This window comes from Choloepus didactylus, chromosome Y (genome assembly GCF_015220235.1).
Source record: "Choloepus didactylus isolate mChoDid1 chromosome Y, mChoDid1.pri, whole genome shotgun sequence".
Classification (NCBI taxonomy): Eukaryota; Metazoa; Chordata; class Mammalia; order Pilosa; family Megalonychidae; genus Choloepus; species Choloepus didactylus.
Window position 1 is genome coordinate 25302547 of NC_051335.1, and position 23072 is coordinate 25325618.

A 23072-nucleotide genomic window follows, 5' to 3' on the forward strand; every position below is an offset into this window, starting at 1 on the left:
CTTGACATCTTTATCACTATTTGTCATTATCATCTTCCTGCTGCTTCCTGTACTATGCTACCCAAAAACCCCACCCCAGAGCTGGTGGAAATTTTGGCTTTTTATAAAGAAAGAGCGGTTAAAAGATGTGATCAGTATGCCCTTAAATATTTCATCCAGATGAAAAAATTGCAAGTCTTTAGCTGAGAATTTGTAAGCTTCCTTTACGATAATCACAACCACAATTTAATAAAGAATATAATCAAACCCCAATAATTGTTAGGTTCCCTGGGATGGAGAAGATCAGTTTGCTCTCAAAAACAAAACAACCCTCCACCCACACCCCCACACACAATTGTATAGGTTATGAAGCACTTTCACATTTGATCACACCAACTCCGTGAGATTAATTTTGCTATCCCCATTTTTATAGATGATGGAATGAAGGCCAAGAAAGGTGACTGATTCTCCTAAGGTCACAGATCTGGTTGGTGGCAGAGCCAGTACTCAAACCCAGGTACTCTGCCCATACTTAACATCACAGATAACCACCTCCACTACATCAGTCAGAGACCTACCAAACTGTTAATTTGCCCAATTTAATTCAAAGAGACAGACTGAGTCTGCCAGAGAAATGGCCACATGTTTGGCTCTCTGTAGAAATACCACTAATATGTGACAACAGATCTGTGTGGAAAAGCAGTTGAAACCATTACAAAAAGTGAAATCTTTGGCTTATGTGAGAAACTTTTACATGGAAAACTGAAGATGGACCTAAGTATTGTTTCCATTGAAGGCATGTAGGTGGTAGCAAGAACCTGGACCTTCAGTAAAGGTATCTGGAATTAGTGTTTTAAATGAATAGAGAAACTTTGCTATGTCAAGAAATAAAGTTTAAAGATAGTAGGGGAAATGGACCATGCTTTGTTGTAATTTACGTGCACTCAAAAAAAATGGGCCTTGCATTGCAGTTGTTTTCTTATATATCACCCACTGAACTGTAAGATCCTCATCTGGGTCACCCCACCCTCACCCCCATTGAATTTGCCTTGGACCTAGCACATAATAGTCACTAGATAATTATGTGTTCAGTGACTCAATCAGCTCTTATTTTGGTTACAATTTAAAACACTGCTTCTTATCCTGGTTCTTATTTTTGTAATGTGAAGTGAGAAACCATCTTGCCACCTCTCATTGTGAAAAGTCAACCATACAGTGAAATTATGGTTGTAAATGTAAGCGGACAGCTAAAATATATAGCAAACCTCAATGGCTGACACTAGTGTTCTTTAAAATTCCCTGCCCTTTTGTGTTTCTCTCTTTATTTAAGAACAGTAAAAGTTCTATGAACAGGTACAAAAAAAGATGTTTTCAAATAATGAAAAAGTCATGCAGCTTGAAATGTTAATGATTATTTTGAGACTGCACCCTAATAGCAATACCATTATTAATCACTGATTTGAGAAAATTATCTTCACTTAATCCTTACAACACCCATTTTATAGCTGGTGAAACTGAGCTTTGGTTAATGTTAAGAAGCTTGCCTAAAGTTACAAGGAATCTGAATTCCCAAGACTGACTGATACAAGAGCCAGTGATCTTCAGTAACTATGCTGTATATCTTAAAGCCTTGCTTGAGGTTTTCCACACCTGAGGGAAAGCTGCTGAGTGGTGGAATGATCCTAAACAAAATGAGATATGGAATGATCTTTAAAGAAAAAGAATTTTCTGATTGTATCAAAAGAGATTGTAATTTTAAATTATTAATAGTTCAAAAATACTTAATTAAATAGAAACAGCCAATCAACAAAATTTTGAAATCATAGATTTTGATTTTATAAAGATATTTACTAGAGGTTGTTTCTGATGCTTTGTTCATTTTTCCAGTGCAGGGTAGTAGTTTTACTTTTTTGCTTGTATTGAGAAATGTTATTAATACTCTTTCAGAAAATCACCTGCTCCCCTCTTCCCCAAATCTGTCATTTAAAAGGAGTTGCTATGTTCTTGAGTATGTGATTTTATATTTGGTAATTTGGTCCCAATTCATCTTAATATGGGAAGCCCATTTTTGGTTTTATAATGAAAGGCATTGAAAATGTGATTTGATTAACAAATGTGATTCGTGGTAAGGCAGGTTTTATTCAAAGTAAATATATTTAAATCACTGGTTAGGAAGACTCAATTTCATAGAACCAGAAAATATTAGTGTTGGAAGGGAAATTAGAGGTCATTGAGACCAATCCTCTATCTGATTCATGAATCAGACTATTAACTACAGCATCCCTGACATTTTTCTTGGAACAGTGCTGTCTTGTTTGTTATAGCTTTAATGCAGCTTCTTCAACTCAGCAGTAGATGTAAGCTTCATTTTAGAAGGTACACACTAATAGACTTTAAAGCAATGACTCAATTTTTTACTCTTTTCAGATTAATTTTGTGTCTACATAAGGAAACTAATGATTTTTTTATTTTCCAAAGCTAATTGAAGTAGATACTTGTGAGGTCATTGGGAGGTGAGTCATCTACTATTCAGTAGGTTAATCATGAATATTAATAAGTTATTTTTTTGCCAGACTATTAAAAAAAGAGAATGAAGGTGTTTTATTTTAACAAAAACAACCAACTTATTCTGGAAGATTTTCCTTAAGTAAAACATGTATAATTATTTTAACAAAATATGAATATGATCTCACAAATTGTTCACTTAGTTGTAAGTATGTTTGTAGTAACTACAATTTCAAATAAAAATCAAGTTACTTTTCATCTAAAAAACTAAAAACATTTTATATAAAGAACTCAGTTCTCATCTTCAACTTCCTATATGTTTATACAATTGAAAATAAATATTAAAATTCTTTTTTTTCCTGCTTTTCAAAAATTCTTTTCAACGAAGAATGAATTTGTCTAGTAGGAGAAAATATTACCTCTTTATATGTGTAAAAAGCTTTCTGGTATTAAAACCATGACCCATCACTGTGGACATCTGAATCCAGGTGCTTACATGGCTTCTATTCATTTATCGGTGTGATTTTGCTGAAAGCCTCAATAGCAAGACTATATTGCTGAAGGATTGATTATTGACAAACATTTTCTGAGTGCCTGCTTTGTACCAAGTGATGTGCTAGGGACTTCCATATCAGCAAGGGAATAATGTGTTCAAAGACATAGGGGTGTGAATGAGACAGAGCCACATGCTCCAATGTGAAAGTACTTTGTAAACCTTGACCTGTTGATCCATGAGAAAACTTTTCTTAACTGTTTTACTCCAAGTAATTAGAACCTATCATTTCTGTTCCATATGAGTCTCAGGATACATTCTATATACATATATTGGTTTCCCAGTGCCTGTCAGATAAGTGCCTAATTTCTGGGCCAAGTCCTGTGCAAGATGTTGGAGATACTAGGATGAAGAAGATTTAGTCCCAGCCCCCCAAATGCTCAAGCCCTAGCAGGAAGTATGCAGAGGCCATTTTATGATTCCCTCAAGCACTGATGTCATCTCTTGGTTCTGGAGCTTAAATCAGATTTAGGGGGAGGTAGGTAAATTGTGAAAAGCAGAGACCATTGTCTTTCTATCTTAAGATCATGCTAAGATGAAATTCTCACAAATAGAGACTTCAGCTTAGTCAGCGATATTGCTTTACAATTTCACCACAAGAAGTGGATTGTTGACTTGGACTTAAAAATGTTTGCATCACACAGATTTTACCTTCATTCTCAGAGAATTTGATTTATAATGGCTAAAACTACAAAGATCATTAGTACACAATATCTACCACACTGGTTATGCTTTTTCCTCATGTGTGCTTTCTTTAGTTTTTCTTTCTGTAATGGAAGCCTCAAAATACAGAGGTCTTTAAGAGCGTGTGTGCTGAAAGAGTGACTTAGATTTTTGTGCTTGCTATTATAGAAAGTAGTGTCTCTTTTTTCTTTATTTTAAAAAAATAATGTTTTTTATGTTTAATTTATTTTCTCCTTAGATTAAAAAAATTTCCCCTTCTGTGAGATAGAAGGTGACAGTGTTTGAATTTGCCCAATCTCAACATGTGTGCTTGCAAATCTAGTATGTATTTATTGATATTTAACATTGATTCACATCCAGTGCTCAGTTATTCTAGTTACAGACACATAAAAAATATAAAGATATTTTTATACTTTGTACAAGAGTCATGAAAAGATTTAAATTAAAAATCGTTTTAAATTGTTTTAATACAGTAGGTATTATTTACCATTCTTAAAGCCAGTTTCAGAAATATTCCCCACTTTTATGCATTTTTAAATTCTTTATTTTTTCTGATTATATATCTAGTGATAAATTCAAACATTACAGAAATACAATATATAGTGCAGAAAGTTAAATTCCCCCCTTAAAAGCACATTGTGAAGAGAAACTTTTATTGTTAAGTGAGATACACATGCATTAAGATAGTATAGGAGAGTGATGTCATCAACATGGCAATGTAAACAGCTACTGAAAACTTCTCCCCAGAGATTCAACAAAAAAGGGCAATTCTGAATTGTTTGAAACTCTGGAGGAGGATATAGACAGGAGGAAGACCCTGCAAAAGTCAAATTGAAAAAAGAGAAGAAATATCAGGTAGGAATTTTCCATTCCAGAACAGCCAGTCCTCTCCCCCCACACCTCAGTCTCTGTGTGGGAAAGGGGCAGAAACAGCAGACTAGAACCCTCCTACCAGTCATGGAATTCTTCATAAAATCTCTCACAGCATTGAAAAATGCACTCACTGAAGACCCAGTGGACAGTGGAGGACATTTCAAGGCCCAGATTAGTGAGGGAAAAAGAGACTGAGAAAATATGGACAGAGACTGTTTCCAGCCCTGGGTCTGAAAGCCCTTCCCCACCATTGAGGGAAGCAGCAGCCAGTGGCCGTTTCCTTGCCTTGGAGACAGCTAGAGTGCTGGGCAGGTGAGGAAGTACTTTTCCACAGGTGGAACCCCACATCAAACCAGATTTTGGCCAGCAAAGTGAGGTCATAGGAATCCCACAGTTTCAGCCTCATAGGTCATACAAAGCTCGTGCTCAGAGGCAAAACAACTTCTGGGAACGTCTAAGTTACTGAAAATCGCCATCTGCTGGACAGTGCAGAAAGTGCAAGGGAAGTAAAATACTTTTTAAAAGATGCTTCAGACCCTTTCTTAAGAGCACAGAAGCTGGTTTACATGCCCTGTATGGAAACCTGGCCCTGTCTTGGCTGAGAAATAGGGTAGACCCAAATGTTAAAACAGGGCCCCAAAACAAACCCAGGTCTTGCCAGCTGGTGGAAAACAGAGCACCACTGGAAGTCAGCAGATTTGTATTGCCACACACAGTGAACTTGCTGGGGTGCCCATTGCCTATGTCCCAACCCTGTGGCAGGCCATGGTGAGTGCCTGATTTTGCAGGGAAGACTGGGGGGCAGAGCCAATGTGACAACTGGCCAGGGAGAGAACCAAAGAAAAGATAGAGATCAAAGTCAACCAACAAGAAAACCTTAGGCAAAAGAGAGAAAACAACCTCCAGAATAAACCAATCAAGAAAATCAGATGCCTAGACAGCAAAAAATATGAGCCACATCAGGAAATGGGAAGATATGGCCCAGTCAAAGGAAGAAACTAACACCTCAACTGAGATTCAGTAGTTGAAACAACTAATTATAGATATTCAAGCAAATCTTTTAAATCAAACCAATGAGTTGACAGAGAATGTGACAAAAGAGCTGAAGGATATAAAGAAGATACTGGGTGATCATAAGGAAGAATTTGTAAGCTTGAAAAAACAAATTGCAGAACTTATGGGAATGAAAGGTACAATAGAAAAGATGAAAAACACAATGGAGACATACAACAGCAGACTTGGAGAGGCAGAAGAAAGAATCAGTGAGATGGATTGTATAGATCCAGAAATGGATAGCACAATATTATGTGATTGTAGCACAATATTGTAAGTACACTGAGAAAAGATGACTGTGAACATGGTTGAAAGAAGAAGATTAGGGGTCTGTATGGCACCAGAAGGAAAGATAGTGGATAAAGACTGGGACTGTATAACTTAGTGAAACCTAGAGTTGTCAATAAATGTGATTAAATGTACAAATATAAGAATGTTTTTGCATGAGGGAGCAGAAAGAAGAAATGAAGTATTGAGGTATGCAACTGGGTGAATGGACCATGAGGACAGTAGTTTGAGTGAATAAGCCAGAAATGAAAAGACAAACATTATGCCTCACTAATATGGACTAATAATAATGTGCAAATTCTGAGGATTGAATCTGGGAGCATGGGTTATAAGGGGAAGACTTATGTAAAGGTTCCTAGATTATAAGCTCTTATAGTAGTCACATCTATTCATGAGTTGTAACAGTTAATTCTAAAGTTGAGATTCTGAGCTGTTTGTGTGTGATGTGGTCAGTCCCTGGAGCTTTGGGTGTCTGTGAGGCACCTGGGACTTGGAGCCAAGAGTTTGGCAACTGTGTCAGCATTGCCCCATGAATCAACTGTAAAGAGGCTGAAAAGGAGATCAGACTTCAATTGGAGAAATGAATGAAATGGACATGGTTGAAACTGGGGTAGATCAGACTAAAGGGTAGAGGATGATATTAACTGTGTTTTAAAGTTTTGACTTCTGTGTGGGACCAAAGGAAGAGATGTTTATTTGGTGCAAAATCTTCATTTTCTGTAGCACACTGTATAATTTAACTCGCATGGTCAGTTTACCCAAATATTGTAATTACATGGAACCTTGACCAGAGAGTAAGATTTTGTTAGTTTGTACAGGTTAACCTGAAGCCCCGATATGACCCAGAGTAATTTGGGCAGAGAATAAAAAGTATTTGCAAACCCCCCTTGAGGGACTGGGGGGAAATGCAGAAATATTAAACCTCCCCAACTAGGGAATTCCTGATATTTTCACAAGCATTGGATACCACCAGCTTAGTAGGCTGAGACCTCGATCTTGGGACTTGACCTTATGAAGCCTGTTACTGCAAAGGGGAGGCTAAGCTTAATTAAAATTGTGCCTAAGAGTCACCCCCAGAGAACCTCTTTTGTTGCTCAGATGTGGCCTCTCTCTCTCTAAGCCAACTTGGCAGGTAAACTCACTGCTCTCCCACCTGCATGGGACCAGGACTCCCAGGGATGTAAATCTCCCTGGCAATGTGGGTTGTGACTCCCAGGATTGAGCTTGGACCCTGCATCATGTGATTGAGAAAGCCTTCTGGACCAAAAGGGGGAAGAGAAATGAAACAAAATGAAGTCCCAGTGGCTGAGATATTTCAAATGGAGTCGAGAGGTCATTCTGGAGGTAACTCTTATGTGTTATATATATATATCCCTCTTTAGTTTTTAGCTTATCAGAATAGTTAGAAGGAAATATCTGAAACTGTTGAACTGCAATCCAGTATCATTGATTCTTGAAGGCAATTGTGTATCTATATAGCTTATGTGGTGTCACAGTGTGATTGTGAAAACCTATGGCTCACACTCCCTTTACCCAGTGTATGAACAAATGAGTAGAAAAAATGGGAACAAAAAGCAAATGGCTAATATGGGGGAGGAGGGGTATGGGATTTCTGAGTTTCTTTTCACCTTTATTTTTATTTTTATATTTTGAAGTACTGAAAATGTTTAAAAATTGATTGTGGTGATGAATGCACAATTATATGATGAAACTATGAACAATTGTTTTACACTTTGGATGATAGTATGGTATGTGAATATATATCAATAAAAATGCTTAAAAAAAGATAGTATAGAAAATGTAAAGGAAAAGAGAAGATACAGTCCTGCCCTATGGGATTTACAACTAATGGGAGAGTTTATCTGGAATTACATGAAAACACATACAACAGACACATTAAAACATAACCAATTGCACACAAACTGCTGAAACCAATACATGAAGCAACAGAAAATCTGAATACACTTAATATTCTGAATACATAAGTAAAAAGATTGAACCAGTAATAAAAATGTTGCCCACAAAGAAAAGCCCAGGCCCAGAAGGCTTCAATAATGAATTACAGCAAACATTTCAAGAAAAATTAGCACAAATTCTTCTTCTTCAAAAGAAGGGAACACTTCTCAACTCATTCTATGAGGCCAGTGTTAGTATTGATACCAAAACCAAAGATGTCACAAGAAAGAAATTTAGACATGAATATCTTTTATGACTATAAATGCAAAAATTCTCAAGAAAATGTTAGAGAACCAAATCCAACAGCATATTAAGAAGATTATGCAACATGACCAAGTGGTATTTACCCCAGGATTGCTGAGATAAAATCTGAAAATCAATTAATGTAATGCACCATATCAATAGAATACAAACCTCAAGAGACCCAGGAAAAAGAATTTTATAAAAATGTTCAATGAACTAGGAATAGAAAGGGACTTCCTCAACCTGATAAAGGGCATATACAAAAACACCACAACTAACATCATATTTAGTGGTTAAAGACCAAATGTTTTCCCCCTAAGATCAGGAACAAGACAAGAATATCCACTCTCTCTGATTTTATTCAACATTATACTTGATGTTCTAGCCAGTGCAAGTTGGCAAGAAAGTAAAATAAAAGGCATACAGAATTGGAAAAAAAGAAGTAAAACAATCTCTATTTGCAGATAACATGATCTTGTACGTAGAAAATCCTAAGATACTCACCAAAAAAAAAAAATGATTAGAAGTAATAAATGGATTCATCAATGTTGCAGGACACAATGTCCATATGCAAAATTCAACTGTATTCCTATACACTTGCAGGGAACAACTGAAAATAAAATTAAGAAAACAATTCCATTTACAATAGCATAAAATGGAATAAAATATTTAGGAATGAATTTAGTAAACAAAGTGCAAAAATTATATTCTGAAAACTATAAACCATTTTTAAAAGAAATTAAGGAAGACCTGAATAAATGAAAAGACATCCCACATTCATGGATCAAGAAATTTAATATTGTTAAGATGACAATACTCTGTGAATTGATTTACAGGTCCATATTAAAATCCCAGCTGGCTTTTTTTTTTTTGCAGAAATTGACACACTCATCCTAAAATTCATATGGAATTGCAAGAGATCCAGAATAGTGTAAACATTCTTTAAAAAGAGAAACAAATTTGAAGGACTCACACTTCCCAATTTCAAAACTTACTACCAAGGTACAATAATCAAGACAGTAGGTTACTGTCTTAAGGATAGACATATAAATCAATGGAATATAATTTGAGTCCAGGAAAAAATCCATATGTTTATGTTCAATTGATTTTCAACAAGACAAATTAATGGGGAAAAGAAAAACATTTTCAAGAAATGGTGCTGGGATAACTGGATATCCATCTGTAAAAATATGAGGTTGAACACGTGCCTCAACACCATATAAAAACATTAACTTAAAATGGTTTATAGATCTAAGTGTAAATGCCAAAACTACAGAACTCTTAGAAGAAAACATAGGAGTAAATCTTTGTGACCTTGAATTAGGCAGTGGTTTCTGCGATAAGATATCAATAGTACAAGAGATAAAAGAAAAAATAGATAAATGGGACTTCATCAACATTAAAATCTTTTGTGCATTAAAGGACATCATCAAGAAAGTAAAAAGACAACCTAAAGAAGGGGAGAAAATAATTGCAAACCACATGTTTGACAAAGGAATTTTATGTAGACTATATAGAAAACTCTTATAACGTAATAATAAAAAGACAGTAACACAAGTGAAAATTGAGAAAAGGATCTGAATAAACATTTCTACTTAGAATATATACAAATGGCCAATAAGTACATGAAAATATACTCAACATCATTAGCCATAGGGAAATGCAAATGAACACCACAATAGTATACCACTTTGCACCCACTAGGGTGGCTATAATCAAAATGACAGATAGTAACAATATTGGTGAGGATGTGGGGAAATGGAACCCACATATATTGCTGGTGGGAATGTAAAATACTGCAGCTGCTTTGGAAAACAGTGTGACAGTTTCTCAAATGTTTAAACATAAAGTTGCCATATGACCCAGCGATTCCACTCCTATGTATATACCCAAGAGAAAAGAAAACAAAAAGTTGTACAGGAGTGTTCATAGCAGAATTATTCATAGTAGCCCCCAAAATAGTAACAACCCAAATGTCCATCAATTGATGGATGGATAAATAAAATGTGGCATATCCATACAATGGATTATTCTTCAGCAATAAAAAGGAATGTAAGTGAAAAAAAGCAACCACAGTATTGTATAATTCCACTTATATGAAATGTCCAGAATAGGCAAATCTATAAAGACAGAAAGTAGATTAGTGGTTGCCTAGGCTGGGGGATGAGGAGTTTGGGGGAAAGATACTGCTACTGGGTACAGGATTTCTTGTTTCTGTTGGGGTGATGACAATGTTCTAAAACTGACTGGTGATGGTTGCACAACTCTGTGAATATACTTAAAACCATTGCATTGTTCGCTTTAAAAGGGCAAACTATATGCTATGTGAATTATGTCTCAACAAAGCTATTATATATAAAAATAACCAATTGAAAGCTGAGGAGAGAGAGATTTGAGCATCCCTGGAAACTGCTGGACAGACAGAGGCTAGTTTGTCCCTGGGGTGCCAAGAAATGGTGGTGATTATGGAAGGAGAGAGAACGTCCTAGAGTTGGCAAAGTCATGTTCAACAAAGTAAATTACTGTAAAGAAATTAGAATTTGTAACATAAATATTTTTCAAGCATTGCCTGGGATTGTAGACACAAGCACACCCCTCTCAGCTGAAGCTTATCTTCCAACATTTTCTCCCTCCTTGTGGTGCATAGCCACTGGCTTCTGGTACTCCAGAGCTGCTGCTGCCAATGCTGCCACCATCACCAATGTACACCAAAGGTGTTGCTGCCATTGGGAGCTGATGTTGAGAGCCTTATTGTCTGCACCATGGATCTTCTTTTGAGTCAGGCTGTGCTTAAGTTTTAGGCTACATTTAACAAGAAAGTTCCCAAAGCAAGGTGGCTTCATGTTTCCTATATCTGTTCTGGTTTGGGTGAATGAGCTCTCACTGTTTTCCTTCCTATTATAATATCCTTAAAATTCAGGCTGCCCTCTGCTATTCAACCAGCCTTGTGGACCTCCACTCTTTTTCCTCCTTGTTTGAATTCTTTCCCAGAATATTTCTCAGTCCTTTGTCTAAATATATCCCTAAAGGATGTGCTTAAGCTGAGACCCCCTGCTCCATCCCATAATGGACAGAAACTTTATTCAATCATCCATCCCTTATTTGTTGAGAACTTATTATGTGTCAGGCCATATTCTAGGCACTGAGGATATAGAGGTGAAAAAAATGCAATCCCTACACTCATGGAGCTTCTATCTTGGGGTGGGGAATAGATAATAATTTATTAATTAAGGGCAATTATGCTCTACAGGGAAAGTACAGGCTTCTGTGATAAGATATGTTAGGAGGATTCAACTAAGATTAAGGCAGCATGAAAAACTTCCTTGAGGAAGTGATATTCCAGCTGCATTCTAGAGGTTGTGGAGAAGTTAACCAGATGAAGGGGATTTAGGCAGAGAGATGAGTTATCAAGACAGGGGTAACAACATTCATTCATTCATTTGTTTATCTGTTCATTCAACAAATATTTATTGAGCACTGCTCCAGGTGCTTATGATACTGTAGTGAAAAAAAAAACAAACAAAATCCATCTTCTGTTGCTTACATTCTAGTATGGGGAAGGGGACAGAAAATAAACATAAATATATAAAAGAATTGGTATGTTAGGTGGTATTACGTGCTACAGAGGAAAAAAGAAATGAAGGGAGTTAGGAGTGCTGATGATAGATGTTGGTGGATGGAGGTGGTGTGCAGTTTGTAAAGACCTAAGGTAGAGAGGATTCTAATACTTTCCAGGAGCTCAAAGTAGACAAGAATGGCTGTGGTATCAAGAATGGATGGTTGTTCTGCTGCTACTACTGTTACTTTCTTCTAGTCACATAGCATTTTGTTTTTATGTATATCATTTCACGCACTGTCCAGTCCTGCCCACTCCTTGCCAGCATAGCATGGTTGACCTTTCTCCACCACAAGCTTTTTTTTGTTTTGTTTTTTTTTTTTGTTTTTTTTAGTAATAGCTTTATTGATACCATACGTATATCATACCATACCACAACATACAATCCACCCATTTAAAGTGTATAATTCAATGGTGTTTAGTATAGTTATAGAATTATGCAATCATCACCATAATCTATTTAGAATATTTTCATCACCCAAAAAGTACCCATTAGCAGTCACTCCCCATTTCCCCCTAAGTTCCCCCAACGCAGCCCCTGGCAACCACCAATTTACTTTCTGTCTCTATGGATTTGCCTATTTTGGACATTTCATATAAATGGAATCATACAAAATGTGGTCTTTAGTGACTGTTTTCTTTCCCTTTGCATAATATTTTCAATGTCCATCCATGTTGGAGCATGTGCCATCACTTCATTCATTTTTATTGCTGACTAATATTCCACAGTATGGATAATTTTATTTATCCATTCATCAGTTGATGGGTATTTGAGTTGTTTTAATCTTTTGGCAATTGTGAATAGTGCTGCTGTGAACAATTCATGTACAAGTTTTGTTTGAATTCCTTTTTTTCAACTCTGTGAATACATCTAGGAATGGAATTGCTGGGTCATGTGGTAACTCTATCTTTAACCTTTTGAGGAACCACCAGACTGGTTTTTTTTTTTTGTTGTTGTTGTTTGTTTTTTTAATCTTCATTTTATTGAGATATATTCATATACCACGCAGTCATACAAAACAAATCGTACTTTCGATTGTTCACAGTACCATTACATAGTTGTACATTCATCACCCAAATCAATCCCTGACACCTTCATTAGCACACACACAAGAATAACAAGAATAATAATTAGAGTGAAAAAGAGCAATTGAAGTAAAAAAGAACACTGGGTACCTTTGTCTGTTTGTTTCCTTCCCCTATTTTTCTACTCATCCATCCATAAACTAGACAAAGTGGAGTGTGGTCCTTATGGCTTTCCCAATCCCCTTGTCACCCCTCATAAGCTACATTTTTATACAACTGTCTTCGAGATTCATGGGTTCTGGGTTGTAGTTTGATAGTTTCAGGTATCCACCACCAGCTACCCCAATTCTTTAGAACCTAAAAAGGGTTGTCTAAAGTGTGCGTAAGAGTGCCCACCAGAGTGACCTCTCGGCTCCTTTTGGATTCTCTCTGCCACTGAAGCTTATTTCATTTCCTTTCACATCCCCCTTTTGGTCAAGAAGATGTTCTCCGTCCCACGATGCCAGGTCTACATTCTTCCCCGGGAGTCATATTCCACGTTGCCAGGGAGATTCACTCCCCTGGGTGTCTGATCCCACGTAGGGGGGAGGGCAGTGATTTCACCTTTCAAGTTGGCTTAGCTAGAGAGACAGGGCCACATCTGAGCAACAAAGAGGCATTCGGGAGGAGGCTCTTAGGCACAACCATAGGGAGGCCTAGCCTCTCCTTTGCAGCAACCGTCTTCCCAAGGGTAAAACCTGTGGTAGAGGGCTCAACCCATCAAACCACCAGTCCCCTATGTCTGTGGTCATGTTAGCAACCATGGAGGTGGGGTAGGCGAATACCCCTGCATTCTCCACAGGCTCCTCAAGGGGGCACTGCATCTTTTTTTTTTCCTTATTTTTTTCTCTTTTTTTTTTTTAACTTTCCCTTCTTTTTTAAATCAACTGTATGAAAAGAAAGTTAAAAAGAAAACAAACATACAATAAAAGAACATTTTAAAGAGACCATAACAAGGGAGTAAGAAAAAGACAACTAACCTAAGATAACTGCTTAACTTCCAACATGTTCCTACTTTACCCCAAGAAAGTTACCTAATATAGCAACATTTCTGTGAACTTGCTCCTACTATATCCATCAGAAATTAACAGACCATAGTCATTCCTGGGCATCCCCAGAACGTTAAATAGCTTATCTGTTCTTCTTGGATTATTGTTCCCCCTTCCTTAATTGCTCTCTATTGCTAGTTCCCCTACATTCTACATTATAAGCCATTTGTTTTATATTTTTCAAAGTTCACATTAGTGGTAGCATATAATATTTCTCTTTTTGTGCCTGGCTTATTTCGCTCAGCATTATGTCTTCAAGGTTCATCCATGTTGTCATATGTTTCACGAGATCGTTCCTTCTTACTGCCGCGTAGTATTCCATAGTGTGTATATACCACATTTTATTTATCCACTCATCTATTGAAGGACATTTGGGTTGTTTCCATCTTTTGGCAATTGTGAATAATGCTGCTATGAACATTGGCGTGCAGATATCTGTTCGTGTCACTGCTTTCCGATCTTCCGGGTATATACCGAGAAGTGCAATCGCTGGGTCGAATGGTAACTCTATATCTAGTTTTCTAAGGAACTGCCAGACTGACTTCCAGAGTGGCTGAACCATTATACAGTCCCACCAACAGTGAATAAGAGTTCCAATTTCTCCACATCCCCTCCAGCATTTGTAGTTTCCTGTTTGTTTAATGGCAGCCATTCTAACCGGTGTTAGATGGTATCTCATTGTGGTCTTAATTTGCATCTCTCTAATAGCTAGTGAAGCTGAACATTTTTTCATGTGTTTCTTGGCCATTTGTATTTCCTCTTCAGAGAACTGTCTTTTCATATCTTTTGCCCATTTTATAATTGGGCCGACTGTACTATTGTCATTGAGTTGTAGGATTTCTTTGTATATGCAAGATATCAGTCTTTTGTCAGATACATGGTTTCCAAAAATTTTTTCCCATTGAGTTGGCTGCCTCTTTACCTTTTTGAGAAATTCCTTTGAGGTGCAGAAACTTCTAAGCTTGACGAGTTCCCATTTATCTATTTTCTCTTTTGTTGCTTGTGCTTTGGGTGTAAAGTCTAGGAAGTGGCCGCCTAATACAAGGTCTTGAAGATGTTTTCCTACATTATCTTCTAGGACTTTTATGGTACTTTCTTTTATATTGAGATCTTTGGTCCATTTTGAGTTAATTTTTGTGTAGGGGGTGAGGTAGGGGTCCTCTTTCATTCTTTTGGATATGGATATCCAACTCTCCCAGCCCCATTTGTTGAAAAGACCATTATGACTCAGTTCAGTGACTTTGGGGGCCTTATCAAAGATCAGTCGGCCATAGATCTGAGGGTCTATCTCTGAATTCTCAATTCGATTCCATTGATCTATATGTCTATCTTTGTGCCAGTACCATGCTGTTTTGGCAACTGTGGCTTTATAATAAGCTTCAAAGTCAGGGAGTGTAAGTCCTCCCACTTCGTTTTTCTTTTTTAGAGTGTCTTTAGCAATTCGAGGCATCTTCCCTTTCCAAATAAATTTGATAACTAGCTTTTCCAAGTCTGCAAAGTAGGTTGTTGGAATTTTGATTGGGATTGCATTGAATCTGTAGATGAGTTTGGGTAGAATTGTCATCTTAATGACATTTAGTCTTCCTATCCATGAACATGGAATATTTTTCCATCTTTTAAGGTCCCCTTCTATTTCTTTTAGTAGAGTTATGTAGTTTTCTTTGTATAGGTCTTTTACATCTTTGGTTAAGTTTATTCCTAGGTACTTGATTTTTTTAGTTGCTATTGAAAATGGTATCTTTTTCTTGAGTGTCTCTTCAGTTTGTTCATTTCTAGCATATAGAAACATTACTGACTTATGTGCATTAACCTTGTATCCCGCTACTTTGCTAAATTTGTTTATTAGCTCTAGTAGCTGTATCGTCGATTTCTCAGGGTTTTCTAGATATAAGATCATATCATCTGCAAACAATGACAGTTTTACTTCTTCTTTTCCAATTTGGATGCCTTTTATTTCTTTGTCTTGCCGGATTGCCCTGGCTAGCACTTCCAGCACAATGTTGAATAACAGTGGTGACAGCGGGCATCCTTGTCTTGTTCCTGATCTTAGAGGGAAGGCTTTCAGTCTCTCTCCATTGAGTACTATGCTGGCTGTGGGTTTTTCATATATGCTCTTTATCATGTTGAGGAAGTTTCCTTCAATTCCTACCTTTTGAAGTGTTTTTATCAAAAACGGTTGTTGGATTTTGTCAAATGCTTTTTCAGCATCTATTGAGATGATCAATTGATTTTTCCCTTTTGACTTGTTAATGTGTTGTAATACATTGATTGATTTTCTTATGTTGAACCATCCTTGCATGCCTGGAATAAACCCTACTTGGTCATGGTGTATGATTTTTTTAATGTGTCTTTGGATTCGATTTGCAAGTATTTTGTTGAGGATTTTTGCATCTATATTCATTAGGGAGATTGGCCGGTAGTTTTCCTTTTTTGTAACATCTTTGCCTGGTTTTGGTATTAGATTGATGTTAGCTTCATAAAATGAGTTAGGTAGTGTTCCATTTTATTCAATGTTTTGAAAGAGTTTGAGTAAGATTGGTGTCAGTTCTTTCTGGAAAGTTTGGTAGAATTCCCCTGTGAAGCCATCTGGCCCTGGGCATTTATTTGTGGGAAGATTTTTGATGACTGATTGGATCTCTTTGCTTGTGATGGGTTGGTTGAGGTCTTCTATTTCTTCTCTGGTCAGTCTAGGCTGTTCATATGTTTCCAGGAAATTGTCCATTTCCTCTACATTATCCAGTTTGTTGCCATACAGTTGTTCATAGTATCCTCTTATAATTTTTTTAATTTCTTCAGGATCTGCAGTTATGTCACCTTTTTCATTCATTATTTTGTTTATATGGGTCTTCTCTCTTTTTGATTTTGTCAGTCTAGCTAGGGGCTTGTCAATCTTCTTGATCTTCTCAAAGAACCAACTTTTGGTGATATTTATCCTCTCCATTGTTTTTTTGTTCTCTATGTCATTTATTTCTGCTTTAATCCTTGTTATTTCTTTTCTTCTACTTGGTTTAGGATTGGTTTGCTGTTCATTTTCTAGCTTCTTCAGTTGATCCATTAGTTCTTTGATTTTGGCTCTTTCTTCCTTTTTAATATATGCGTTTAGTGCTATAAATTTCCCCCTTAGCACTGCTTTTGCTGCATCCCATAGGTTTTGGTATGTTGTGTTCTCATTGTCATTCGTCTCTATATATTTAGCAATTTCTCTTGCTATTTCTTCTTTAACCCACTGATTGTTTAGGAGTGTGTTGTTTAACCTCCAGGTATTTGTGAATTTTCTAAGTCTCTGATGGTTATTGACTTCTAATTGTATTCCATTGTGGTCAGAGAATGTGCTTTGAATAATGTCAATCTTTTTAAATTTATTGAGGCTTGTTTTATGTCCCAGCATATGATCTATTCTGGAGAAAGTTCCATGAGCACTAGAAAAGTATGTGTATCCTGGTGATTTGGGATGTAATGTCCTGTATATGTCTGTTAAATCTAATTCATTTATCAGATTGTTTAGGTTTTCAATTTCCTTATTGGTCTTCTGTCTGGTTGATCTATCTATAGGAGAGAGTGATGTGTTGAAGTCTCCCACAATTATTGTGGAAACATCAATTACTTCCTTTAGTTTTGCCAGTGTTTCTCTCATGTATTTTGTGGCACCTTGGTTGGGTGCATAGACATTTACGATTGTTATTTCTTCTTGCTGAATTGCCCCTTTTATTAGTATGTAGTGGCCTTCTTTGTCTCTCAAAACATCCCTGCATTTGAAGTCTATTTTATCTGAGATTAATATTGCTACACCTGCTTTCTTTTGGCTGTAGCTTGCATGAAATATCTTTTTCCATCCTTTCACTTTCAGTTTCTTTGTGTCCCCGTGTCTAAGATGAGTCTCTTGTATGCAACATATTGATGGATCATTTTTTTTGATCCATTCTGCAAATCTATATCTTTTAATTGGGGAGTTTAATCCATTTACATTCAACGTTATAACCGTGAAGGCATTTCTTGAATCAGCCATCTTATCCTTTGGTTTATGTTTGTCATATTTTTCCCCCTCTGTCTATTAATATCCTTTATTGTACCCATACCGAATCTCTTTAGTACTGAACCTTTCTCCAAGTCTCTCTGTCCTTTCTTTGTTTCTCTGTCTGTAGGGCTCCCTTGAGTATCTCCAGTAGGGCAGGTCTCTTGTTAGCAAATCCTCTCAGCATTTGTTTGTGTGTGAAAAATTTAAGCTCTCCCTCAAATTTGAAGGAGAGCTTTGCTGGATAAAGTATTCTTGGCTGGAAATTTTTCTCACTCAGAATTTTAAATATATCGTGCCACTGCCTTCTTGCCTCCATGGTGGCTGCTGAGTAGTCACTACTTAGTCTTATGCTGTTTCCTTTGCATGTGGTGAATTGCTTTTCTCTTGCTGCTTTCAGAACTTGCTCCTTCTCTTCTGTGTTTGACAGTGTGATCAGTATATGTCTCGGAGTGGGTTTATTTGGATTTATTCTATTTGGGGTTCGCTGAGCATTTATGATTTGTGTATTTATGTTGTTTAGAAGATTTGGGAAGTTTTCCCCAACAATTTCTTTGAATACTCTGCCTAGACCTTTACCCTTTTCTTCCCCTTCTGGGACACCAATGAGTCTTATATTTGGACGTTTCATATTATCTATCATATCCCTGAGGTCCATTTCGATTTTTTCAATTTTTTTCCCCGTTCTGTCTTTTATGCTTTCATTTTCCATTCTGTCATCTTCCAGGTCACTGATTCGTTGTTCAACTTCCTCTTGTCTTGTACTCTGAGTGTCCAGAATCTTTTTAATTTGGTCAACAGTTTCTTTAATTTCCATAAGATCATCCATTTTTTTATTTAGTCTTGCAATGTCTTCTTTATGCTCTTCTAGGGTCTTCTTGATTTCCTTTATCTCCCGTACTATGGTCTCATTGTTCATCTTTAGTTCTTTGAGTAGCTGCTCTAGGTGCTGTGTCTCTTCTGGTCTTTTGATTTGGGTGCTTGGGCTTGGGTTATCCATATCGTCTGGTTTTTTCATATGCTTTAGAATTTTCTGTTGTTTTTGGCCTCGTGGCATTTGCTGAACTTGATAGGGTTCTTTTAGGATTTGTAGACCAATTGAAGTCCTTATCTCTAATTTATCAGATCTACAGCTTCGTGGAGTACACTTTCTCTAACTAACCAGCAGGTGGCCTCCACGAGCCACCTGTTCTCCACAAGCCAGTTCTCCCCTGCTTAGCCTTTTTGGTGAGTGGGGGAGTGAGTCTTGTGGGGTCCAGTTGGTGTACCAAGCTTGCGTGTGTAGTTGGTGTTGCCTGCCCTGTATATGGGGCGTGTTTCTGGGCAGTCAGGGAGTGGGGGTGGCTCTAACAATCAAATCTCCCTGGTGATCCTAGAGTTTTAAAGCTGCTGCAATAGTCTAATCCTTCAGTTCAGTCCTGCCACAGTTTTTCTCTGCCACTGACCCACAATTCCTTGGTATTGGTGTATGGCTCCTGAGACTTGCAAGTGGGCCCCTCTTCCAGGCCGTGCACCCCGGGTCCTCTGTTGAGGGATGACTGTGCTATGTCACAGGTGAGTGCCGTCCCCCCAGGGCAGTTCTGGGCTGCTGGGCTGTGTAGGAAGGCTCCCAGTCTGCTGAAATGATGGCTGAATGGGGCTTTGTTAATTCACACTGCTCTACCTTCCCAACTCTGGGACAATCAGCAGAGGTTGCAGGGAAGGCTAATGTCCATGCCCAGTTTTGTGGTGTGTGCCTGTTATTTGAAGCACTTCCGTCGCACTGGGTTGTCTGGGGCAGCTCTGGGCTATGGGGCTGGCGATGGGCAGGAGTGTTTCCTGTCCACCAGGATGATGGCTGTGAGCGGACACCCCCCTTTTCTTGGGAAGTTGTGGTGTTTAGTGAATTTTCTCAGCCACTGGATTATTGCGTTTTGTCTCAGAGCTCTCCTAGTTCTGCTCTTGACTTGACCTGCCCAAATAGCAAGTCTTTGAAGCTTTCTGTATTGGGCTTCTTAGAGTAATTGTTTTAGAAAAAGAAAAAAGGATTAAAAAAAAAAAAAAAAAAAGGGCCCTCCTCAGAGATCTAATGGGTTATTGAAATGCTAAGAGACAAAGCAACCAGGGCCATTAAGGAAAGGTCCACAGGGCAGAGAGATCAGCTTTTCTTCGGGATTTGCATATGCGCCTCAGGGCCCTTCCCCTTTCTATGTTCACCAGAACTCCAAAAATCCTCCGCTTTTATTTTGGAGTTTTTCGTGTTGTTTTTTTTCTATGCCTGTCTCCTCTCTGCTGGGCTGGCTGCTCTCAGATTCTCTGGTGTCTGGTCTCAGTCTATCTATGGTTGGAGTTTGGATGAGCAGAATGAGTTTCCGATAAGGGCTGCCACTGCAGTTCTCCCTTCTCCTTCCCGGAGCTGACAGCCCCTCCTCCCACGGGACTGAGCCTGGCAGGGAGGGGCGCGGGTCCCCTGGCCGCAAAAACTTACAGATTTCGCTGATCTCAGCAGTTCCACGTTTTCATGAGTGTTGTATGAAGTATGCCCAAAGTCAGATTGCTCTGCGGTTTCCAGTCCACGCAGTTCCTGGCTTTCTACCTACTTTCCTGGAGGAGTAACTAAAACATACAGCTCACCAGTCTGCCATCTTGCCCCGCCCACCACAAGCTTTTATTTCAGTCAGAATATGAAAATTATTTTTTATTAGAGAAATTGTAGGTTTACAGAGAAATCATGCAGAAAATACAGAATTCCTGTTTATCACAACTGTTAACAGTTTGCATTAGTTTTGGTAGCTTTGTTATAACTGATGAATAAAAGTTATTTTCCTAAACTTACATTCATATCAGTTCTTGAAGAATAATCATTACTACATTAAGATATGTGTTTTAGTTTAATGGTTTTAAGTGCCTGTGCTGCTTTTAATGTATTATGTCCCCCAAAACACCATTATCTTTGATATAATCTTGTGTGGGCAAATGTATCAGTGTTGATTGGATTGTGATTCTTTGAGTATTTCCATGGAGATGTGATCCATACAACCATGGGTGATGACTCTGATTGGATAGTTTCCATGGAGGTGTGACCCTGCCCATTCAGGGTGCGTCTGAATTAGTTTGCTGGAGCACTATATAGGCTCAGACAGAAGGAGCAAGCTTGCAACAGCCAAGAGGGACACTTTGAAGAATGTGCAGGAGCTGAGAGAGGAACTGAAGTTTACAGAAACATTTTGGACACAGCCTTTGAAAGCAGACTTTTGCTTCAGAGAAGCTAAGAGAGGACAAATGCCCCAAGGTCAACTAAGAGTGACATTTTTGAGGATCTGAAGCCTAGAGAGGAACATCCTGTGAGAAAGCTATTTTGAAACAGAACTTGGAGCAGACGCCAGCCATGGGCCTTCCCAGCTGACAGGTGTTTCGGATGCCATTGGCCATCTTCCAGTGAGGGTACCCGTTTTTTTTTTTTTTTTTTTTTTTGCATTACCTTGGACACTTTATGGCCTTAAGACTGTAACTGTGTAACCAAATAAACCCCATTTATAAAAGCTGATCCATTTCTGGTGTTTTGCAGTCTGGCAGCATTAGCAAACTAGAACAGTGCCTGCTTGGGATGTTAATAAGCAACTTAGATGAATTTAGGGAAAAAAAGTAATTATATGCAGAAATGCCAATTACAGAGGGTTCCTACCACCTCTTCCTCCTCCCAAGAACTAAATGGGTTACATAATATTTTCTCCAATAGTTTCTAATTCCGCTGTCTTGTGTTTTCATGTTGAAAATACTTTCGCTTTTTTCCTCTGAGTTTCTTACTAGTACCATTTCTTAATGTAACATGTATACCTGGAATGTATTTTAACTTTTTTTGTATAGTGTAAATGGAAACATGCACATTTTGTACATTGTGCTTTTTTTGTGAGACATATGCAGTGTGATCCAGTTGTTCTCCATCATTTGGTTGGGCTGACTTAGGAATGTTGGTCATATCAAATATTAAATTCAAAATTGACAACTCTTTTCATTAAAATTATCTTTTTAAAAAATTTTTATTGAGATTATTCACATGCCATACAATTATCCAAAGATCCAAAGTGTACAATCAATTGCCCATGGTACCATCATACAGCTGTGCATCTATCACAATTAATTTTTTTCAATTTTTAGAAAATTTTCATTACTCTAGAAAAGAAATAAAGACCAAAAAGGGAAACTCAAATCCTCCCATACCCTAGCCACCCCCCTCCATTATTGATTCATAGTTTTGGTATACTACATTTGTTACTGTTGATGAAAGAATGCTAAAATACTACTAACTGTAGTATATAGTTTGCAATAGGTATATGTTTTTTCCTATATGCCCTTCTATTATTAACTTCTAGTTATAGTGGCATACATTTGTTCTAGTTCATGAGACAGATTTCTAATATTTGTACAGTTAATCACAGACATTGTCCACCACAAGATTCACTCTTTTATACATTCCTATCCTTTAACCTCCAACTATCCTTCTGGTGACATACGTGACTCTGAGCTTACCCTTTCCACCACCTTCACACACCATTCAGCACTGTTAGTTATTCTCACAATGTGCTACCATCACCTCCATCTGTTTCCAAACATTTCAGTTCACCATAGTTGAACATTCTGCTCATAATAAGGAACCACTCCCCATTCTTTAGCCTCATTCTATATCCTGGTAACTTATATTTCATGTCTATGGGTTTACATACTATAATTAGTTCATATCAGTGAGACCATGCAATATTTGTCCTTATTTGTCTGTCTTGTTTCACTCAATATTGTGCCCTCAAGATATCTTCATCAACCCATTTTTTAAAGACAGTTTTGTTCACACACCATACATTCCATCCTAAGTAAACAATCATTGGTTCCCTGTATAGTCATGTATTTATGTGTTCAGCACCATTGCTACTATCTATATAAGGACATCTCCATTTCTTCCACAAAGAAGAAGGAAGAGTCAAAGAAGGTAGAGGGACAAAAGAAAAAGAAAAGAGAGAAAGAAAAAAAAACATGACAGCTAGAAAGCAAAAAAGGAAAGATAGCATTAAACTAAAGTATAATAAAGAGTCAGACAACATCATGAATGCTAGGATTCCCATACCTTCCCCTATGCCCCCCCACATGCATTTAGCTTTGGTATATTGCCTTTATTATATTAAAGGAAGCATAATACAATGTTTCTGTTATTTATAGTCTCTA